This window comes from Haliotis rufescens, unplaced genomic scaffold (assembly GCF_023055435.1).
Source record: "Haliotis rufescens isolate VD_foot unplaced genomic scaffold, xgHalRufe1.0.p SCAF_80, whole genome shotgun sequence".
Lineage (NCBI taxonomy): Eukaryota > Metazoa > Mollusca > Gastropoda > Lepetellida > Haliotidae > Haliotis > Haliotis rufescens.
The window spans coordinates 1,547,167-1,565,000 of NW_025964373.1; the positions used below are offsets into that span (position 1 = coordinate 1,547,167).

At 39.6% G+C, this 17,834-nt stretch overlaps 1 non-coding gene across 1 annotated transcript in view; it reads left to right on the forward strand.

The window, feature by feature from the left end:
* Positions 1-17,806: 17,806 nt before the first annotated feature.
* LOC124129491 overlaps positions 17,807-17,834 on the forward strand; it is a 1,859-nt gene continuing 1,831 nt past the window's right edge. Inside the window, exon 1 of the ribosomal RNA XR_006860402.2 lies at positions 17,807-17,834. This exon is cut by the window's right edge and continues 1,831 nt beyond it. This is a non-coding gene — a ribosomal RNA (small subunit ribosomal RNA).

The following is a 17,834-nucleotide window of genomic DNA, read 5'->3' on the forward strand; positions in this document are numbered from 1 at the left end:
AGATGCAATAGCAGAGGCCAAACTAACTCTATTTCTGAGAGGTGGACATAAACATAGCAGCCAAAGATAAAAATGAAATCATATCAATATAAGAAAATAGAAATCATATCAATACAAAAACACCAAACTCACAATAGATATGTGTACCCTACTCACACACAGGAGTCCCAAAGAGGGACAGGTCAGACGAAATTGCCTAGGCAGAAGGCGACCTCTTAAACACTTAATGCCACAACAACATACAGGCGATCAAAGGAGACATAACTGCCTGTCATGTTCGAGACATGCTGGACCTCACACGATTTGAACGTTTGACTGAGCGCCAGTAATTAAGAAATACCACACGTTATTGCTTCTTCACTAATGTGGGTGAAATCATAAAAAAAACCTTTATGTAACACACTAACATGGTGATTTGGCAACACTTTTGAACTGTTGGTTAACAGATCTCCCACTTCATGTAACCATGGTAAAACACTTAAACATACATCTCAAAAACAAAGTCAGAAGCCACAAACTGAAAATATAATATATAAATACAACAGTTGTATTGTTATTTATCTGCAATTAGGTTGTGTACATGCCAGCACAAACCTGTCAAGTTCTCCATCAAGATTCTCTGTTGGCACAGCTGCCTGCTCATGTTGTGTTGACTGACCCAAACATTCCACAGGAGATAATGAATGGAGCACTAATTCAAACTGTCTCAATGAAATGACTTTTGATTTTTTTCTGACTCAGTGTGGTAACCAGGTTGTACATGATCACCGGCATCAGCAACGGTCTATCATAAATAATAACTTTTGAGTTTAGTACTCAACACACTGTTATCATCATTTATCAAAGTGGCTTTGGTGAGATCAAACGATATCACCTTGCTAGGAGATATTGCTTCAATGAAATTACATCACAATGCTTTGTGGGCTATTGTGACATCATCTGTTACCATGACGGTCAAGTGACAATGTCTGCAACTGTAAATCTCCATGTAGCTGCCCATCTATTGTTTCAGACATTATGACCATCATGAAGTAAGTGGGTTTAGCATGTTTTTATTTCCAAAGAAATCTGGATCGGTAAACAAGCAAAACTTGCTCATGCAAATACCTCTCCAGTTGAAATACAACAAGTATTTGTTAGGGTGACATGGAGAGACAATTTGATAGTGAAAGATCCTGAAGTCAGTGGTCCGGATAATTTGTGAAGAACTGAGGGACTTGTTGATTATTTTGTTTTCTCTGGATATCAAATGGATTATTATAGTACACCAATCAAGCAAAAATTCCCCACATTGCTACTGAGCTATCAAACAAGAAACAAATAAGTCCTGTAAATGTTCAAGAATGTCCTAATGATTAACAAAATCAGTGTTAACAACTTGGAATAATTAATGTCTGTGTTTTACATGCAACAATGACAAATTTACTTCGTTTTCCTTTTGTTGAATTCAAAACAGAAGTGTTGAGAAAATATGCATGTTTCCAATACAGTTACATGTCCAAATACCATCCTGGTCTGAAAGTGATTTGTAACAGATTCTTACACCAATCAGTTTTCAAATATGAATAATTATTTATTCACTTGTTTGCATAGACAAATACTCCTGTGTTCTCAAAATATTGACGAATAACACTTGTGTCATAATTTGCCTTAACTGTGAAACATCATTTAATGCCAGTTTTGGATGATATTCACCAGTTTAATCAACCAACCTTTCCAGGTGGGAAAGAAATTGATATGCATGCCATTACGTAAAGTCGACTGTCTATCATAATTTAATCAGTGCACACTAACCTCTTATTAATACAACATTTATCTGTGCATCATAATTAGCAATTTGTCTCTCACATTCTGCTCTTTTCATGTTTCAAAAGAAATTGTACAAAATATATGCAGCATCATATATCAGTATCATAACTGATGACAAAGTGAGACATGTTAAGAAATACTTGAAAGCAATTAATTTTCATTGGTCTCTTCAAGTCAACTCAATGTTCCAAACCTGAAGTAATGACAAATATTGTGTAACCTTAGGTTCCGGTTACTTTACCCTTCTACCTTTGGTCACTTGTTCTTAATAACCACTCCTTGGTTCTAGGGATGATGTAGCTCTCTCTCAAAATCACAAGTCAGATGGTTTGCTCAAGTCCTTTTTATTTATGATAGAAATAATCATAAATATACACACATGGTCCTCAGATATGTTCTTGTTGTTGCCTGATATAAATACAACACATACCTAGATGATGCTTTGAAAGGCCTGGTGGTTTTTCTGATGAACGTTTAACTCTATTTCATTTCTGACTCGGGATCCCAAAACCACAGTGAACCTTTCTGTTCAGCTGTATGCTCCCGACTCCCCGCACCACTCTCGGACAACTCACAAAATACTATCGATGATAATTTTAGCTCCTCCCTCCAAAATCACATTTGACATCATGAGAAATGAGTCATAATGGTCATTCCCCAATTTCCATAGTAATTAGTTTTATCATCAAGCACTTTGGTCTAACCAATTTGATTACCTATATAGGGTCATTGGTCAACTCGGACATACTCATATAATCAAATACCCTCAAGTACTCTGCCAGACTGGAAGGCACCGAAAAGATACTTAATCATGTTATTTTGACATTCTAATCAAGCAGTAATACTCATAAATATTTGATCACCACTAATCTAACAATTTTGTTCCATCCATCTATCTCTCTTCTGACATTTCTATTGCAAGACCGTATTCTACTAATCTCACACTAATGACTAATAAAAGCAAAATCCATAATCATTTGCCCTGGGGGTTATGCCCTCACCCTGTACGGTCACTTCTCTCATATGCATCCATATTTTTACCCAAAAGCTTAATTAGGTAAACTATATTTTAAGTAAATACCCAAAACCCCTTTTTCCAAAATACCCTGGTTATAATTGTCCTAAGTAATGAGAACATATATGGATGAAAAACTTATTACTTCGTACTCCAACTTCTAAATGCCTCTCAAAGAAGGAAATATTGTCCTGATTAACATTAATCTTAAAAGGACAAATTGTACTTTCATGGAATCTAACTCATACAAAATACCAAACTGTATTGTAGCAGAGTCATCCTGAACAACCTTGGCAATCATAATCAATGGAGGACCATGTCACACTATAGGACCATGTCACACTGGAGGACCATGTCACACTATAGGACCATGTCACACTGGAGGACCATGTCACACTATAGGACCATGTCACACTGGAGGAACAGGTCACACCATAGGAACATGTCACTATAGGAACATGTCACACTGCGAAACCGCTATATCAGTGGTTCATGTTGGGAAAGGGAGGTCACTCTAATTTCAAACGGGAGCTATCTCTGTTGTTTTCGTATTTGCGAGAAATGGCGTCACCCACGCTGTACGTTGTTGGCCCAGCTATTAAATGCCCAGCTTATCCCTGAGGTAAAATGTATTCTTAATTAAATGTTTGAATGCATTATATATTTATGTTTCCATCGGTACATCTTCTAAGATTGGTTTAGTGCTGATAACCATTTTCTTAAATGTGGGCTCACATTTTTCCCGTCATCTATGGTGATCGAAACAAGTGGGCCCACATTTGTATTTCGCCTAGTTTCGTTACGTTGTTTCGTTAGTTCTGATAATCAATCCTAAATGTGGGCAGACGTTCTTCCGTCATATTGATTGCAACAGGAGGGACAACATTTATTAATCACGAAATTCTACTTAAATATTGATAATCACACCAGAGAACCATGTCACACCATACTAGAGGACCATGTCAGACTGAGGACCATGTCGTACCAAAAAAACATGTCACACTAAAGAACCATGTCACACCATGTCAATCCATAAGACCATGTTACACTATAGGATCAGGTCAAACTACAGGACCATGTCACACTATAGGACCATGCCACACTGGAGGACCATGTCACACCATAGGATGTCACACTATAGGATCATGTCACACTACAGGATCATGTCATACTGGAGGATCATGTCACACTATAGGATCATGTCATACTGGAGGAACATGTCATACTGGAGGATCATGTCACACTTTAGGACCATGTCACACTATAGGATCATGTCATGCTGGAGGATCATGTCATACTGGAGGACCATGTCACACTTTAGGATCATGTCACACTATAGGATCATGTCACACTATAGGATCATGTCACACTGGAGGATCGTGTCACACTATAGGGTCATGTCATACTGGAGGATCATGTCATACTGGAGGATCATGTCATACTATAGGATCATGTCACACTATAGGATCATGTCATTCTGGAGGAACATGTCATACTGGAGGATCATGTCACACTATAGGATCATGTCATACTGGAGGATCATGTCACACTATAGGATCATGTCACACTATAGGATCATGTCATACTGGAGGACCATGTCACACTATAGGATCATTTCATACTGGAGGAACATGTCATACTGGAGGATCATGTCACACTATAGGACCATGACACACTATAGGATCATGTCATGCTGGAGGATCATGTCACACTATAGGATCATGTCACACTTTAGGATCATGTCACATTATAGGATCATGTCACACTATAGGATCATGTCACACTATAGGATCATGTCACACTATAGGATCATGTCACACTATAGGATCATGTCATACTGGAGGATCATGTCACACTATAGGATCATGTCACACTATAGGATCATGTCACACTGGAGGATCGTGTCACACTATAGGGTCATGTCATACTGGAGGATCATGTCATACTGGAGGATCATGTCATACTATAGGATCATGTCACACTATAGGATCATGTCATTCTGGAGGAACATGTCATACTGGAGGATCATGTCACACTATAGGATCATGTCATACTGGAGGATCATGTCACACTATAGGATCATGTCACACTATAGGATCATGTCATACTGGAGGACCATGTCACACTATAGGATCATTTCATACTGGAGGAACATGTCATACTGGAGGATCATGTCACACTATAGGACCATGACATACTATAGGATCATGTCATGCTGGAGGATCATGTCACACTATAGGATCATGTCACACTATAGGATCATGTCATGCTGGAGGATCATGTCATACTATAGGATCATTTCATACTGGAGGATCATGTCACATTATAGGATTATGTCATACTGGAGGACCATGTCACACTATAGGATCATGTCACACTATAGGATCATGTCATACTATAGGATCATGTCACACTGGAGGATTATGTCATACTGGAGGACCATGTCACACTATAGGATCATGTCACACTATAGGATCATGTCATACTGGAGGAACATGTCATACTGGAGGATCATGTCACACTATAGGACCATGTCACACTATAGGATCATGTCATGCTGGAGGATCATGTCATACTGGAGGACCATGTCACACTTTAGGATCATGTCACACTATAGGATCATGTCACACTATAGGATCATGTCACACTATAGGATCATGTCATACTGGAGGATCATGTCACACTATAGGATCATGTCACACTATAGGATCATGTCACACTGGAGGATCGTGTCACACTATAGGGTCATGTCATACTGGAGGATCATGTCATACTGGAGGATCATGTCATACTATAGGATCATGTCACACTATAGGATCATGTCATTCTGGAGGAACATGTCATACTGGAGGATCATGTCACACTATAGGATCATGTCATACTGGAGGATCATGTCACACTATAGGATCATGTCACACTATAGGATCATGTCATACTGGAGGACCATGTCACACTATAGGATCATTTCATACTGGAGGAACATGTCATACTGGAGGATCATGTCACACTATAGGATCATGTCACACTATAGGATCATGTCATACTGGAGGATCATGTCATACTATAGGATCATTTCATACTGGAGGATCATGTCACATTATAGGATCATGTCATACTGGAGGATCATGTCACACCATAGGATCATGTCATACTGGAGGACAATGCCACAATGGAGGATCATGTCATACTGGAGGATCATGTCACACTATAGGATCATGTCATACTGGAGGATCATGTCATACTGGAGGATCATGTCATACTGGAGGATCATGTCACACTATAGGATCATGTCACACTATAGGATCATGTCATACTGGAGGATCATGTCATACTATAGGATCATGTCATACTGGAGGATCATGTCATACTATAGGATCATGTCACATTACAGGATCATGTCACACTGGAGGATTATGTCATACTGGAGGACCATGTCACACTATAGGATCATGTCACACTATAGGATCATGTCATACTATAGGATCATGTCACACTGGAGGATTATGTCATACTGGAGGACCATGTCACACTATAGGATCATGTCACACTATAGGATCATGTCATACTGGAGGAACATGTCATACTGGAGGATCATGTCACACTATAGGACCATGTCACACTATAGGATCATGTCATGCTGGAGGATCATGTCATACTGGAGGATCATGTCACACTATAGGATCATGTCACACTATAGGATCATGTCACACTGGAGGATCGTGTCACACTATAGGGTCATGTCATACTGGAGGATCATGTCATACTGGAGGATCATGTCATACTATAGGATCATGTCACACTATAGGATCATGTCATTCTGGAGGAACATGTCATACTGGAGGATCATGTCACACTATAGGATCATGTCACACCATAGGATCATGTCATACTGGAGGACAATGCCACAATGGAGGATCATGTCATACTGGAGGATCATGTCACACTATAGGATCATGTCATACTGGAGGATCATGTCATACTGGAGGATCATGTCATACTGGAGGATCATGTCACACTATAGGATCATGTCACACTATAGGATCATGTCATACTGGAGGATCATGTCATACTGGAGGATCATGTCATACTATAGGATCATGTCACATTACAGGATCATGTCATACTGGAGGATCATGTCATACTATAGGATCATGTCACACTGGAGGATTATGTCATACTGGAGGACCATGTCACACTATAGGATCATGTCACACTATAGGATCATGTCATACTATAGGATCATGTCACACTGGAGGATTATGTCATACTGGAGGACCATGTCACACTATAGGATCATGTCACACTATAGGATCATGTCATACTGGAGGAACATGTCATACTGGAGGATCATGTCACACTATAGGACCATGTCACACTATAGGATCATGTCATGCTGGAGGATCATGTCATACTGGAGGACCATGTCACACTTTAGGATCATGTCACACTATAGGATCATGTCACACTATAGGATCATGTCACACTATAGGGTCATGTCATACTGGAGGATCATGTCATACTGGAGGATCATGTCATACTATAGGATCATGTCACACTATAGGATCATGTCATTCTGGAGGAACATGTCATACTGGAGGATCATGTCACACTATAGGATCATGTCATACTGGAGGATCATGTCACACTATAGGATCATGTCACACTATAGGATCATGTCATACTGGAGGACCATGTCACACTATAGGATCATTTCATACTGGAGGAACATGTCATACTGGAGGATCATGTCACACTATAGGACCATGACACACTATAGGATCATGTCATGCTGGAGGATCATGTCACACTATAGGATCATGTCACACTTTAGGATCATGTCACATTATAGGATCATGTCACACTATAGGATCATGTCACACTATAGGATCATGTCACACTATAGGATCATGTCATACTGGAGGATCATGTCACACTATAGGATCATGTCACACTATAGGATCATGTCACACTGGAGGATCGTGTCACACTATAGGGTCATGTCATACTGGAGGATCATGTCATACTGGAGGATCATGTCATACTATAGGATCATGTCACACTATAGGATCATGTCATTCTGGAGGAACATGTCATACTGGAGGATCATGTCACACTATAGGATCATGTCATACTGGAGGATCATGTCACACTATAGGATCATGTCACACTATAGGATCATGTCATACTGGAGGACCATGTCACACTATAGGATCATTTCATACTGGAGGAACATGTCATACTGGAGGATCATGTCACACTATAGGATCATGTCACACTATAGGATCATGTCACACTATAGGATCATGTCATACTGGAGGATCATGTCATACTATAGGATCATTTCATACTGGAGGATCATGTCACATTATAGGATCATGTCATACTGGAGGATCATGTCACACCATAGGATCATGTCATACTGGAGGACAATGCCACAATGGAGGATCATGTCATACTGGAGGATCATGTCACACTATAGGATCATGTCATACTGGAGGATCATGTCATACTGGAGGATCATGTCATACTGGAGGATCATGTCACACTATAGGATCATGTCACACTATAGGATCATGTCATACTGGAGGATCATGTCATACTATAGGATCATGTCATACTGGAGGATCATGTCATACTATAGGATCATGTCACATTACAGGATCATGTCATACTGGAGGATCATGTCATACTATAGGATCATGTCACACTGGAGGATTATGTCATACTGGAGGACCATGTCACACTATAGGATCATGTCACACTATAGGATCATGTCATACTATAGGATCATGTCACACTGGAGGATTATGTCATACTGGAGGATTATGTCATACTATAGGATCATGTCACACTGGAGGACCATGATACACTACAGGACCATGTCATACTATAGGATCATGTCACACTGGAGGACTATGTCATACTGGAGGACCATGCCACACTGGAGGATCAGGTCACACTATATACTCACATGAACCTGAAGATATTGCAAATACATGCACCTATAGTACTAATATTGATAGAAATAAAAGTAGAAAATAAACCAACACCGTAAAAGATGTGTAAAACATGTAATACAGTGAAGAACGTGTTACAAAGTTGAATACCCCATCACATGTACTAGTACTATTACAAAGTGTATAAAACTGTAGGGATAAGTATATTTGGAAACACAAAGAAACCTTACATAAGACATTTAATCAAAATATAAATATATCCCCTGATTTCTTTTGGAAAGACAAATATTGACAAATCAGAAGATAATACAATATTATGTTAAAACATTGCATGATGTTTTTAAGGAAAATAAACTGATAAAAAACTAGACCGAGACTATAAAGAGTGAGTGAGTATAGTTTTACGCCACTGTTAGCAATATTCCATCAATATCATGGCGGGGGACACCAGAAATGGGCTTCACACATTGTACCCATGGGGGAAATCGAACCCGGGTCTTCAGCATGACAAGTGAACGCTTTAACCACCAAGCTACACCACCGCCCCACAATAGAAAGAAGTCAAATAAACAGTGTAAGAAAAGTTTAGACTAACCTAAATGGCGCCTACTATAATGCTACAGTTTATATTACATACTTGTACAGCACAGTGGGCAAAGTTAGTATGAAACAGTTAAGCTGTTGAGTAATATGGGGGCCTACTATAATGCTACAGTATATATTACATACTTGTACAGCACAGCGGGCAAAGTTAGTATGAAACAGTTAAGCTGTTGAGTAATATGGGGGCCTACTAATGAAATACAAATGGTAATAAAGCCTCGCCGAAGTCTAGAAAGTTTGGGCTGGGGGAGACGGGGAGGTGAGATAAGGTGGTGGTTGTTGGTGGCAGAGAGTGAGCTGGCTGTCCTGGGTTATAGAGGTTCTGCTTTAGTAGTATGGATATGAGCGATTAGGTGCTGGACACCATAGAAGACAATCCGTGCTGGAAATTTGGATCACAATCCTAAGTGAGATAATGTTGTTATTTTAGAAAAGGTTTAAGGTAGCGTTTGTTGGGGATGGTCGAAAACTTTTCTGTGAGTTTTGTGTTGTGGATAAATTGTAGGATTGCGTTGAAGATTGTGGGAGGGTTGAAGGGGCTGAAGAGTAGAGTAAATATTGTGTTTATAGTGAGAAGGGCTAGAGTGATAAAGTTAAGTGTGGAAGGTGCTATAGAAAGGGCAGTTATTAATAACATGATTAAGATCTTCAGGTGAGTGACAGTGGCTGCAATTACAATTTATGTGTCTATGTTGCCTTTAAAGTGTATAATTTTGTCTTGTGTTGCCGTCAATGATATGGGATATTATTTTATCATGAAAGTTCGAAAGGTTGAAATTGTGGCACTTATTCATGGGTCTAGTGAAGAGTGTTTTGATCCAGTTAGAGTTAGAATTTGGAATAAGGGTTGGGAAATTTTGAATTTTGATTTCATGTCGGCCTTTGATGAAGTAAAATTGAATGGGTTTGTAGTTGCTAGTTTAGCTGCTGTGTCTGCTATGTCATTACCATGTGTGTTTGAGTGGCTGGGTATCCATAGTGGATTAACTGTTTTATTATCTGATTTTAATTCTGAAGTTAGTTGTATGATATTGTTTATTAGGTCGTGTCAGGTTTTTGAGTATTTGTTTTGGATTTGTTTTATTGAGCCAAGGGTGTCTGAAATTATGAGAGAGTTGGTTTGACTTAGGTTTTTGGCTTGGTGAAGGGCTGCTGATATGGCCAGTAATTCTGCAGTGTTTTTATAATGGTAATTAGTAGTTATTACTTGGGGTTGGTCTACATGGATACCTATGCCGGTATATTTATTGGTGTTTTGTGAAGCATCTGTGTATATGTGTGTATGAGATGGACAGATTAATTGTATACAGTTAAGTGTTGTTGTTTTTTCTGTTTGGGAGATGTTGGGTTGTGCTTGTAGTATGTTATGTAGAGAGGTGTCTGTGTTGGGTTGTGCTTGTAGTATGTTATGTAGAGAGGTGTCTGTGTTGGGTGGTGGCTTATGTATATAGTGTTGTAGTGGGGGAGTGTGTATTAAGTTGTTTAGGTTGTGGGTTTGAAGTAGTTTGTGTACGTGTGTTAGTATGGGGGCTTTGTTTTGAATTATTTAATTGTGGAGATTTTTATATTGTTATAGTCAGTTGTAAGTAGTTTATATATAGGGTTGTGTTCGGCCTCAGCCCAGTAATTAAGGCTGATTTTGGTGTCTTCTGTTATTTAAAGACGTAATGCCTGACATTAATAGTAGTATGTTAAGTGCAGTACCAGTCCACAAGGGGCTTTTTTAAGGGCTTTATATTGCAGTGAGTTTACAATCTCATTATTCTTGTTTGTTATGCCATTAAAGACCGGAGCAGCATAATCAATGTTGGATTGATGGCCCACATTAGGTTTAGATCTTTTTCACATGATTTGACCAAATCTTGAATATGGGGTGTCCATGTTAGATGTTGGTCGAATGTAACCTTCTAAGAATTTTGCCTCTTTTTGGAAAGTAATTTCTTCATTTTGAAAGTGCAGTTTGGGTGCATAATTTTTCATTAATGTGTTTTTAAAGAGCATGCAAATTGTAGTTTTAGTATTTATTTGAAATCCCCATTGGGTAGACCATATTTAAATGCTATTTAGAGCAGATTGTATTTAGGTTTTCCTTGTGTTATTAAAGTGGATGAAGTCCCAAAGGAGATGTCATCTGAACATTTTGCAGTTGAAATATTTGTATTTTTGGATGAATTTGGAAAAAATGTCAGCGATCATGAAACTAAAGAGAGTCGGTGACAATATGCTACCTTATGGGGTGTGTGAAATTTAGAATGTGCCTGTTTAAAGCTTATTGTCTGGTTTGGGGATGTTGAAAGCTTTGCTAAAATCTATGCATATGGCCAATGTGTATTGTTTTTGTGCATGTGCTGTTCGAATATCTTGTTCCAAATGTAAACAATGGTCTAAACTTTTGTCTATTTGGTGTGAAGCCACTCTGGTCAGGACTAAATAGGTTTTTTTTGGTAGAAATTTCGACATTGGGCCTGCTATTAATTATGGATTCCATGATTGTACAAATGTGGGAAGTAAGAGAGATGGGGCTGTAGGAGTCAGGCCTGCTTTGGGGGTTCCCCGGTTTGAGGACTGGTACTACCTGAGCATGTTTCCATTGTGTTGCTGTGGTGCCTGTTAGCCATATTTGATTAGGAAGTTGTAGTGGTATGTTTTGTATTTTAATTGGGATTTTGTTAAGTATAATGTAACTAAAGTCATCTAGTCCTGTGGCTCAGTCTGTGTTTTGGTTTTCAATTGCAGTTTGTAATTCATGTATGTTTATTATCTTGTTTATTGGGAGAAGTGTGTAGTCTGGTCTTTAAGTGTATTTTGGCTGTTTATTGATGGTGTTTTGAAATTGGGGTGGGTAGTTGGTGGAGTTGCTTGTTTTTGAAAAGTGGGCAGCCATTGCATTAGCTTTTTCTTTGTTTGTGGTAAGGTTCTTGATATTGGGATAAATAGCTTGTTTGCAGTTATCTTTTATGGCTTTAAATTTGTTACACAGTTTGCCAGTGATTTTTCCTAGCTGCTGTGATTAGTTGTTTAGTTTTAATTCTCAGTCATTAAATCAATTTCTAAACAAACAACTTCAGTATGAACATAGAAATGATATCAACATAAAAACAGAATGATAGTCTTGAGAAACAAACTGTTGTGTTATCTACAGTTCAACCTCTTGAAACAGGCATGTTCTGTGTAAACAATTATATTACATTTTGTCAATATATGGTTGATCCCCTGTGCATAACACTTAACAGTCATTCTCAGTTCCCGGGGGAGAGGGGGACACAACCCAAACTGCCTTGAGGCACAAGTAGGTTAACAGCCACATGGCTATCTCATCCTACCAGGTACCCATTCACTGCTGGGTGAACAAAGGCACATTTCGAACTTGCCCAAGGAGACACCACATGTGCTACCTATGCTTCAGTGTGGGGCAGGACCGAAGCCCTGGTGAAAGCTTTCAAGCATTCAGCTTCTCTCCGTGACCAACGTTGCTTAACTCCACCTGTTGCTTATCTCCTCCTGATTTGTGACCTGTGCACTGTTCACAGGACCACATGCCACCAGCTAGTGGATTATGCTATGCATTCTGCTTCAGATATGATGAATGATCAATAATTCTTATATAAAAACAACTGTCATTACACCTTACATTTCATTCTCTGCGTTTCTATCCAAATTGATCATATGAAAGTTTTTGATGGGAGTTAAATTTACAGTATCAACAGATGATGAGGATATTTAATTGTAAGGTTCTTAGGTCAAAGAACAGAAATTATTTAAACACTTACTACATGTATTTAAATGTTTTCTGGTTCATCTGTACTTTCAGGTGTATCCAACTGCTGCATCTTATAATGTTGATGTTACTATGATGTACATCCCAACCTTGGACCCATCACAGCAGTAAATCAAAGAAAGTAAATTCAGAGAAAATGTTGTACAAAATACACCGCGGGCAAACATACACTGAGATGGAACAAAGAGATCAGTCATTCTCCAAGGGTGACCACATGCAACTCAACTCAACTCAACTAAGTTCTTCCCAGTCCCACCCATCCCCAAACATTCCATTCCCCCAACACATCTCATCCTCCCACCAAGCTTTGCCCTCCCCCCTCCCCATCCCCACTCCAATTACAACCCAGATGTGGTCATTCTGAAAACAAAGTGGCGGAAGTATCCACAAGTGGATGATACAAACACAGATGAGGCCTCCTGGGGACAGGATTAGGATCACTAGCAGAGACCTTCAGAACACTCATGGCAAGCGGCTCTGGGACCATTGTTCCCTGGACTGTGACCAGGTTCCTGCAGTGCATTTATACATGATTGGGTGGAGGGGTTGCCATCTCTATATATTAATGACAACTGATTTACTAAATGCAGAGATAACTTATTGATAATAGGACTGAAGGCATTTTGGGTGAAAATCACAAGGAAGAATGAACACCTGTTGACTGGTATGTTCTAACTTGAATATGTCAACATGTAATGCAGTTGACCTTGATATTGATTCAATAGTAGCAGGTGATATTAATATTGATTGCCGTAGGATCCTTAAACAACCACAACGATATTTGCAGGCAACTTTCTGGTTTATTATTATTCAACCAACAAGGATTACTCAGCTCTCCCGAACACTTATTTCAAATTTTACTATTCAAGTGTTCTAGACCCTGTGAGTGTCTCGTACATGTTAGTCTAAGGAACTCTAAACCCCATGACATCAGTTTTGAAAGAAAGATGTATTATTATTCTTTACTTAACAAGGAGAAATGAATGTCTAATTTGTCTAAGTATAACTGTATTCTCACCCTCCTGAAGGTGACAGATACATCTGAACAATATCCTCAGCTAAAATGTCCTTAAGTCATTGGAGTGAGCGTGGTTTAATGTCACCTTTGACAATATTGCATTAATATCATGGTGGAGGAAACCAGGAATAGGCTTCACACATTGTGCTCATTTCAGGGATTGAACCTGTTCCTTGCGTGATGAGCAAAGACACTGAGGATGACTACATCTATTTTCATTATGATGACAACCACATCAGCTTCAAGTTCAACTCTTAACTTTTTCAGGGACATAAATTGTTGGACAAAATAAAGAGTGCACATGAAATCATATACCAAATGCAACACTAATGTATTGTTGTCCTCCAACACAGTAAGTTGCAGGGTTTTAACAAAACCAAATATAAAGGTACCCAGAAAGGCGTGCCTGGTTCTCTGTGACTATCTACTTGTCCCAGGGCGACTTGTATATCAGGTCCATTGAACCCATGTAGTCAGCCAACTGTAACCAGGGGGTCGGCATGTTTGTTTGTTGTTTTAATGCTGCACTTAGCAAAATTCCAGCTATATGATGATGGTCTGTAAATAATTGAATCTGGACCAGACAATCCAGTGATTGACTCAATGAGCATCAATCTACACAACTGGGATTTGATCACATGCGTCAACCAAGTCAGCGAGCCTGACCGCCCGATCCTGTTAGTCGCCTCTTTCGACAAGCATGGGTTGCTGAGTACCTATTCTACCCCTTTGCTTAGTAAACCTTATATAACATATCATAGTGATTACATTCAAGTGATACAGAGACTTATAGCATATTAAGTTCTTAACTTCAAAACAGGGATATTCTAACACATGACAGTTGTTTCACTACACTGACACCAGCATCCACAACACCTGGAGTGTTGAACCAGTGGCGAGGGTGGTCAATCTGTTGGTCAATACATAACCAAGGTACAATTACACAGTACTGACCCATACTGCTGGATATATCTATTGGTCATTGCTCTACTCTGCTCTGCATTGCTCTGGTTATAGTGAGCATAAACCCAATGTGCAAACGAAACATGAAAATTTGAAATCATATTTGTCCATGTACAAATTCAATCTGTCACTTGTCAAAGATATACATTTACTCACAATTGATATGTCAACATCACCATGTTTATGTCAATATGCATATCATTAGCCACACCATATCTCAACATTGCCATCTCCTCTGGGTATTAAAGCTCTGAACTGCACCAAGTCATGCCAGGGAGTAAGGAATATCCACGAGGTACACACAGAGACTGAAACTTGCCTGGCAGTGCTAGTGTCTGTTCATACTCTAAAGGTAGTTTTGTAAACAATGTGACAATAGCTTGTAAACAATAACCAGTCCTTTCAGTGGTTGCTGTTTACTATAAGGATTTGTCTCTGCCACCCTGTGTGAAGACAGACCTGACATTGTTGAGGCATTTGGTAATGCCACCTAATAATCTGCAATATCTTTAAAGAATGCAATTCAGCTGCACATGCAACCAGAATAACTCTGTTAGTTTCAATATGAACTGTGGAATAACTGAGCTAAAGCCTTGGCAGGTTTACTAACAGTGCCACATTGTCTCCACCTGTAAAACATTGAATAGTCTCCACCAGTGAGTTGGTATGAACTCTTAAGCCTGTTGAGTGCCAGTTAGCAACATTGTGAACAGCTTTACACTGTATCAGAATTGTACAACAAAATGTTGCTGTTGTTGCTACCCCCCCCCCCCCCCCCCCACATCCACCCACTCACTCACTCACTGACTCAAATGTCCAGTACCTAGACCACAACACCACCCAATCCCACAGATGAGCTGCCTCCTTTAAATGAATGCATCTTACAAGAAGGAATAATATGTTGAACAGTACAGGACGATGACAGTAGTTGGTACCATGATGGTCTTGAAAACAAATGCATAATATTATTTTTTGTCTCCATGTTATGACGTGTCAGTGGAAGTGAAAGTGAATTCTTTTCAGCCACCGTGGGCGACTTTGTGAATAAAAGTTTGTGACGTGCCGGCTACACTATTGATTAATTTAAGCATGGTAGAAACAGGTGAACAGAAACTGAAGCTCTTATACATGACGGGGCATTTCGCGGTATAAAAGATGACATGTAGGAGTATTTTTGTATTTGCTGTTGCAAAGGAAACCTTTGCATGTGAAGCTCTATGTAACCTAAATATTACTTACCTACACAAAGTAAAAACAATTCTATAATTCCTTCTCTTGGATAATGAGCAATCAGCGACTTTAGGTGACAGATGCAAGGGATCAATAATTGCATTAAAGTCATACAATTCTTACAGAATATGAAGGTAATCGGACGTTGGCAGTGCTAAAGTGGACCCTGAATACTAAAATAAATATTTCATACGCAAACATTATAACGACCCAGACCAATGTAAATGGACGTGAGCTACCCAACCCTCCTTGGAGATATTCTGTGAAATGAATTCTCCCTTGTCTTTTTCCGTAATAAAAAAATCTTTATAACTTTTTAGAAAACTTGGATGTATCCCTGGGCCGTCGTTGATAAAAACTAGTTCCTAAAAAAATAAAATTGTCCTTTGCCATTTTTTTATTGTCAGTATTATATGGGACAGTATCTTGAATTATCCAGTGGCTGTTATTTGTCCAAACTGTCTATATTCGCTACGCCGAACTGTGCGAAACCTAGCACTATTTCTTCTTTTCTGGGACATGGTTGATGGCAAAATCTGTATTAGTTGTATGAATTGAAATAAGTGGTTGGGACTGCGGTTATTAGTTCCAATAAGGATTGGCCAGGATTTCTTGTCTTTGCAAACCCTAATCCTATTTTACTTGCCCAAAACACTTCCGATAAACTACGAAATGAAAACAATATGACAACAGACTTATATATTAAATGACGTCTTAACTGGTGATTTGTAGAGATGCATATGTATTGACTACAGTTTCAACTGGACAGTCGAGCCGGCTGTAGGGAAAAGTTGTTATCCCAATTTAATAGTTCCGTGCATTTGGCTGTCGGGAAGGCAGTTATTTCTAACCCTGGTTGTGAGGTGAGGTGTGGTGAAATTGGGTTTAACGTCGCGTCCAAGATTATTGCACTTATATAGCGACGTGCATGCACGTGTGTGTATATAGCTGCTTGTACTAGTCCTGACTGATGCCGATTTATAGTGCTAGCCCACTGAGATACCATGCCGCAGTTTTACATGAATACCTCTCAGACACAGTGTACTGACTCCGAGCCGACCAGTCCTTGTTTTAGCACCTTAATGCCGAGCGCCAGACGGGGTAACAACAAGTACCATCTTTTAACGTCTTTTGGTATGACGCGGCCGGGGATCGAACCCCGGCATCCGGGGTTCGTCTGCGCTCGGTACGAGAATCAATCGCCGACGTCAAAGCAGCCCGTGGCGTCACCCCCGCACTATCGTTTCGGGTCGGGCTTTTGTGAAGTAGTCGCTTTTCCACCCCGAGAACGCTCTCGGCGGAGGGGATTGTGGCAGGGATGGCTGGCCGCCTCGGTCGGGTTGAGCTTTTTACGGGACTCGCTCGTGTGTTTCGGGGCTCTCCTCGCCGGCGGTTCGGACGTCCCGGTCTGTTTGTCTGCAAAGACTAGGACCTATCTGGTTGATCCTGCCAGTAATCATA